Source organism: Oxyura jamaicensis, chromosome 5, assembly GCF_011077185.1.
Source record: "Oxyura jamaicensis isolate SHBP4307 breed ruddy duck chromosome 5, BPBGC_Ojam_1.0, whole genome shotgun sequence".
NCBI lineage: Eukaryota > Metazoa > Chordata > Aves > Anseriformes > Anatidae > Oxyura > Oxyura jamaicensis.
Window position 1 is genome coordinate 11,141,498 of NC_048897.1, and position 7,134 is coordinate 11,148,631.

Sequence of the window (7,134 nt, forward strand, 5' to 3'; positions counted from 1 at the left end):
GTTTAAATCCTCTAAACACAGCTATTAATACTTGGAAAAGACAGAGGACGTAACTCTTCCTAAGGACCTGTGATTTCAAAAGTTCAGCTTGATATTTTAACAACTCCTAGGCTGCAGAAGCCTCTTCTGAAAAGTGAATACAGTGTCTCAGACAACACACAGAATATGAGATACAAAAATCACTAATTATGGACAGAATTTGGAACTCTAAAATATCTAGAATATAGTTTTGCAAGATTAAGTCAGTAGAGCCAGTAACTGCAGAATAATCAAACTGAATGTATGCTCAAAGATACACATATAAGTTTTATTACTAAAAAAATTACCAAGTACCTCAAAATCCTTTTACCTGAAAAAAAAATAAAAGACATTTCTGAAGTTAATGATTTCATTGACTGTGACAAATCAGAAATTGAAAACAATTTTACTGGAAGATGGTGAATTCTCAACTAGGATACTAATTTATTAGCATAACCCTGGTACGTGTTGATTTTACTGCATGGCTGCTGCTATAAAGCAATCAAAATTGGGTCTCTTCCACGGAACTTCTTCAGTTTGCAACCACACAAAAGCAAACTTTGGGTGCCAGGTCAGTGCTGCCCATGGTAACATAAAGAAAAGGAAAGAAACTTGAGGCACTTGGACTGGAGCATGATTTACGCCACTTTTAACTAAGGAAAGCTGTCATTTTTAAATGCAGCACCATGCTGGAAACATGCTAAACATAACATCAGGAAAATATGGCAAAGGTTTTTCTTGTTTTTTTTTTTTGGGGGGGTCATTACAATTACATTCTTCCTAATTCTACTTGGCTTTGGGAATAATATACATAATTGAAAAAGTTTAAGCTTTAGTAATCCTTCTTTTGGACAAAGCAAGTAATAAGCAGGACACCAACACATCAGTGCTGCAGTTCTCAGCTTGAAGTACCAGACACCGCAGTGATTAGCTAGCACGCTAGCAGTCCTGCGCTAAGCCTGGCCCTGCTTCAAGGCTCACCTCTGTCACGCCAAAGAGAAGAGCAGAGGCAAGCCACATCCCTGCCCTTCCCTCCCAGCTGTGCGTGGCACTGCCCTGCGCCCACTGGAGCCAGGAACGGTGGAGGGGCTGCCTGAGCACCTGGCGGAGCCATCCGGCTGCCAGAGGGAGAAGTGTCCCTGCCCGCACACAGGCAGCTGGGGGCACCAGCCAGCGGCACGGCACACTGCCACAGGAGAAAGCTCTTTAAAAACAGGCCCCACATGACCTGCTAGAGTCACTGGTGCCATTTATTTTCTATTAAGTCTCTCAAAGTCTTCTGAGCGGAATTCTAAACTTTAGCACAGGATATCATATTATCAGCAGCTAATAAATACTAAAATACTATCACCTATCACTGTTCGATGATTGCAGCTGCACAGGAAGCTGCAGATGGGTCCATAGGCAAGGAAATCACTTACTTACACACAAATGCTTGGATTATTTCTGAATACCTTCTAAAATTGTTCGCTGAACCTAAAAATGTTTACTGTCTGCAGACCTAACACTGAAGCATAAATGTTGTGGCACGAGAACTGCTCATGCCCACAGCAAACTAAGCAGCTAAAAACAACACTCACTGACAGGGAAAGGAAAAAGTGGTTCCCCCCAGTCTTCCACTCACTCAAATTTTGCATAGAAGCAACAGGTAGGGACCACTAATTTGTAAGGGTTACTTTCCAATTATCATTGTTTTGTGATAGTGTTTGTAAATTAGGTTGCCAAGCAGAAAATAACAAAAAAGCACGCATGAAGAGAAGGGCCGTCCCAGCCTAGTCTGCTTTGCAGGATGTGTTGAATACACCAAGAGAAAATTACTGCAAACTCCACCGTGGATCACGAAGTCAATTCAAACACATTAAATGTCACGGAAATAGCTTGTAGGATGAGTTTTGAATTCATACCACTTCCAAATATCAAGGACCACGACTTTAAGGAAGCTACAGCTTTGGATTCAGATTACTACTGACAAAGTTTTCATACAGATTCAGCCCTCGTTTCACACTTTGAGAACCAAAATTTAGCATTAGAAAATATTTAGTATTGGATCTGAACTCCCAAGACCTATCAGCCCATCAGTTATCATAGCTCTACCCAAAACACAGCAGAACAACGATTCAACCATTGTCACTCAAAGAGCCAATAACAATATAACGTTGATGTAGCTCAAGGTAGCTGTGTTATTTCTCATTCAGTATTTTCCTCCAGGTATCTTTTTTTTCCTCTAACAAGCATAAAAAATACCTTCAAAACAGTCCTTTTAACAAACTAAGTCAGGTCCAGAGTACACCAGTACGATTTCACCAATAATCTTAATTCACCAAAGTCTGTTGAGGCTCTCCTCACTCACTGTGTCCCGTTATCTTCACTACCAGGCCAATAGTCGTGCTTTCCCAAGTACCAGTAATCTTAACTAATTACCTGTACTTGAAATCTGACTTAAAAGTAAGGGTAAATTCAATGCTCCTTGGTAAAATTCTGCAAGTACCAGTCAAAAAAACAAAATCAAAAAGAAAAAAAAAATCAGACTGCACATCAGGAAATAAGCTCAACCAGTTAATGGCAAGGTAACAAGGGATGACCTGAAATGTCTTCAGTAGCGCCACAGACTGACAAAGGAACAGAGTTTGAATGGCAAGGTGATTAGTCCTGCTAGGTGAGGATGAGAATAGATTACCCCAACTGGCCTGGTATTCATCTCAGACTTGGTTACCACGATGTTCACCTGCCATCCTTAACAAGTCAGCTACTAGATACTCCTTTGTATACAAAAGCAATCAGTTTATAAAAAGAACAGAAAAACTGACTGCCCAACTTCATATTAAAAAGTCAATGCAAAACTGGGTTTAAAAACAGAAGTTCAAAGATCTTACTATGTTTAGTAAATTTCTCCTATTAATAACAATATTTTGAAGACCTCTGGTGTATTACCCAGAATTAAATCAAGGCTTTTATTTCTAAATTCAAAAGAGAACAGCACTCCTCAGCTGGAATCCAATATTCCAGGGGCACCTATTAGCATTGCTGCTGTTAGCGGGAAAAAAGGCAAAACAAAAAAACAAAAAAAAAAAACAACACACAAATTAGATCAAGGTAAAATACACAGGTAAACTTCAGAAGCTCAAATAATCATCACTGCACAAGTCTGAACTTAGGCCTCTCAAGTGACTTATCTACAGATTTATGAATATCTGAGAGCATTCAATGCAGGCTCAAAGCTTTCAACAGCAAAGTAAATAGTACAGGTTTACAGGAAAAATAGACTCATAATCCTTTTTCCACGGGAAAAGCTACTGAAGACATGCTTAGTGTTCACAGCGGTTTCTCTGTAAATAACCTGATCAGGTAGCCTGCACTAAGTTATTCAGGATGAACACAAAAGCACTGAAGGAAGAAATCTTACAAAGGGAATCCAAGACAGAACTGATAGAAAATGAGGCAGATGAGGAAGGAGGGAACAAGGTAAGCAGAGAAATGGGGCTAAAATCCATCTGCTGCTAAGAGAAGTTAAAACCCTGGCAGAAGTAACCTCGATGAATTTCACTGATGCACACATCTGGATCATTCTGTGTTATTTTGCTTGATGGGGAACCGCCACACAGAATCTAGGTACTGACACCCGTAGTTTGGGGCCTTCATTCAAATGGTAATTCGGTGTTTGACCTTGTACAAGCCAGATGCCTAAGTTCTACCTGTGCAGAATGAGGACTCTTCTGTTTTAAGTTGTTCATTAAATGAGCAAATAAAAAGCCACGTGCAAGAAGAAAATAATATTTTGCCTAATAGTTAGCTAACTTACATGAGCTAATACTACAACATAAAAACCGTACACATTTCTAAAGCTGTGCATGTAGGTATTAGTTTCACTTTGTTAAAAATGCAAACATTCCTCTGCAGTGCTTGTGTGTCAGCTGATAGAGTATTGCAAGAACATGTGGGAACCGTAACTGAAAACCAAAGAAACAACTCTAATTTACCATAAAATGCAATGTGCAGAAATAGCCACAGACTGATTAATTCAGTTTCTGGTAGGTGTTAATGATTTAAAAAGCACAGTTAATACCTGAATTTAAAATAACTTCACTGCAATTCCTTCAGCTTTTCCTGCCAGAAATTTTGAGCTCATTTTTCTTTAAATATCCCATTAAAATCCACAGATTGAAGGAAGTGATGACAAGGTTCAAACAATAATCTGTAAAATTAATACGCTTACTAATTCTTTTTAAAACCAGTGGAAAAAAAACAACAATATTCCACCTCAGTTACACTGACCTCTAGCCTAGGAATTTTCAGGGGGGAGGGAAAAAAACAAGAGTGCTGCGCCTCCTTTAACTTATTACTAATGCAGAAACAAGGAAAAAATCTTGGCAGTCCTCAAGCACAATTCCCAGTGTTGTTGGAACTACCTGAAACTACACTTTTTTTTTTTTTTCTTATAAGCGTGGCTAAACGCTTTCAAAACAAGGGGAAGCTCATGTCCAATAAGGCGCTACTTACTTTAAACGTGCATTTAAAATGGCCAGCCTAACGAAGAGAGCCTGCCCGGGCTTGGTGCGCCTATCCCAGGATAGCCATGCCTACAAAGCCCCCTAGCGGCCGTGCGGCTCAGGCAAGCCCCAGGAGTTCTCGCCAGCACGGGAAACTCTTCCCGAGCAACGCAGGCTCCCCTGAGCAGCAGCAGCCTTTCATTACCACGCAGTGAGCACACAGCCCAGGTTTTACTCTCGTAGGTATGTCATCTATGGATGTAATGCCTTCAGTCTGCAAACCAACGTGACTATGCCAGCAGTACCTAATACCGAACATTTGGCTTCACAAACTTCCATTCTTTCAGTAAAGGTCAGACAGTATCATCCCTGAAGCATGCCTGACGTGTAATTTTAAGGACACGCCACATGTTAGCCTACCAAAAACAATGACGTGGAGCGTTTTAAAGTTTTATGCTAAATATTCTCAAAGGATGCCAGTACATGGGATTTATCTTCTGTTAAGAACATACCTTTGGAAGACTTAAGGTACTGTCAATCTCTCTTTAATATCTTTATCAAACAGAAGTAGAATTAGTTTTGTACCATCTACTCAAGTAACAATTCCCAAACTTATACAGAACAATCTGTTATTACGATCAGTGCGTCCTTCCTACAAAGTTTGCACAAGGAAAAACACCTATAGCTTCAGGAAAGCACATTTTATCTTGAACCTCAAAAATGTGCAGCATTTGATGGCTAGTGCTAAATATAGGATTGTAAAAACAATTCTGTCTGACCATGAGGTATTTAATTGGATTTTGTTACACATGCAATGCCTTACCTAAAATAAAGTCCAATATTGGTAAGCAGCAGGCATTTGGTTGCAATTATTTTTATTTTGAGGGGTGGGGGGAGTGCGACGACACAACACCGGCAGCCACTTCCTATGGGGATACTTTAAAAAAAGGCATACTATTTAAGTTCAGTATTTTCCAAGCTTTAAAATGACTTGTTACAAAATACACCAAGATAGTGATAATGTAACAAATGCTTAATTTCTGCTACTTTAAGTGCTATAGACTCATTTTTTAAAAAAGAAAAAAACTGCTATCTTACTATATTGACATCATGCTTTGAGAGCTCTAGTAACACTGAGTTCCAGTAGGAAACTATAAATAGATTTTAGCACTTCTTGAAAATAATTTTCAAAGAAGGAACAAAAGGTAAACCCTCATAAAAACACACCTGGATGAATATTTGCAACACCCTAGTTTTAGATACATACTGCAAGTTTGAAATAGAATTTTTTTTTTTTTTTTTTCTTGAGAAAACATGCAACTCTGGTCACTGATGTCACTGCTGAAAGCAGCTATCATACTGAGGAACCTCAGGAAGGTAAGACAGCATGACAGGAAAATACAGCCTACTAATTCCTCATTCATTTATGAACTAAGTATAGAAGTACCAGTGCTGTAACTGGCTCCAATGCACAGGTTTAAAATGGACGTTCAATTGACCAGCAAATGCTGTTATCTCTTTACTGCCTTTACTCTGCAGTGTAGAGTTTTTAAATTTCTGTCAAAGATCTTGATTAAGAAAAAAGAAATCCTCCACTTATCCGCATGACACTAAACTAAAGAATACACACATACCCCCACAGGCCTATTTTGGTCTAGATTTAAAACGTTCCCCTCCTACTTATTAAGGAAATATTCCGCGTTGATATCAAAAGCGATACAGGAGAGGGCAAAAGGGGGCTACACAGCAAGGCTGGGGAGGATTCTGGGGGGGAAGGTGACTAGTACGTCCTCCTTCTCTGAAGAAACAGTCTATTTTTAAGGAAAATAGTGCTTCATACTCCTTACGTCCTACATTTTCAACACTATGGCGTTCTATCTGTGGTGCTTTCCTTGGGTGGAGAGAGTCTAAAGGTTATGCTGGTTGAAGGGATTCAAAATGCTTGAGAGCTGCAACTGCAGCTGCAACTGGCTACCCTATTTCAAAGGCTTACAATCCACCTGGTGGAAAAACAGAAACGCACACACATCATTAGGCGAGCGAAGTTTTCTTAAATTTAGCGTCGAGCAATATCTGAAGGTGAAAGGAAGGAGGAGGAGAACTGACAACTGTTCAAATTCACTGGAGAAGCAGGAGCAGGCGAGTAGAAGGGGGCGGCGAGGAGGGAAAGAAGTACGGAGAAAGGAGAAGGGGGGGGAGGAGACGGGCAGCGGGAATGGGAGAGGGGAGGAAGCCGGAGGAGTAGGGGAAGGAGGGAATGAGGAAGGAAGAGGAGAGGAGCGGGGAGCTCCCTTCCTGCCTCCCTCCCTCCCTCCCCGGGGAGCCGCGGCCAGCTGGCAGCCGCGCACGGCAGGCTCGGACCCTCCCACGGCCCAGGCCTTCAGCACCTGGCCGGGGCCGGCCGCCCCGCTCCATGCCCTGCCCTGCGCGCTCCCCGCTCGGCCGGGCCCCGGCCGCAGCCCGCAGCCCCTCAGCGCCGGGCCGGGCCGGACCGGGCCGAGCCGTGCCGTGCCGCCCCCTTCCCCCGCTGCCGGCTCGGGGCCGCCGGCCCCTGCCCTCACCTCTGGCCGCCGGGATCCGGCTCCTCCGCGGCGGCGGCGGCGGCAGCATGCCCGGGACGCTCTCTCCA

At 42.1% G+C, this 7,134-nt stretch overlaps 1 protein-coding gene across 3 annotated transcripts in view; it reads right to left on the bottom strand.

Moving 5' to 3' along the window:
• ARHGAP5 (Rho GTPase activating protein 5) overlaps nt 1-7,134 on the bottom strand; it is a 46,728-nt gene extending 39,594 nt beyond the window's left edge. For 2 of the 3 annotated variants that reach the window (XM_035327035.1, XM_035327033.1), the window contains exons 1-2: nt 7,067-7,134; nt 5,329-5,442 (exon numbers count right to left, since the gene is read on the bottom strand). The gene's annotated coding sequence lies outside the window, so the exon portion shown is untranslated. The remainder of the gene's footprint in view (nt 1-5,328; nt 5,443-7,066) is intronic. The other variant, XM_035327034.1, reaches the window with a different exon arrangement.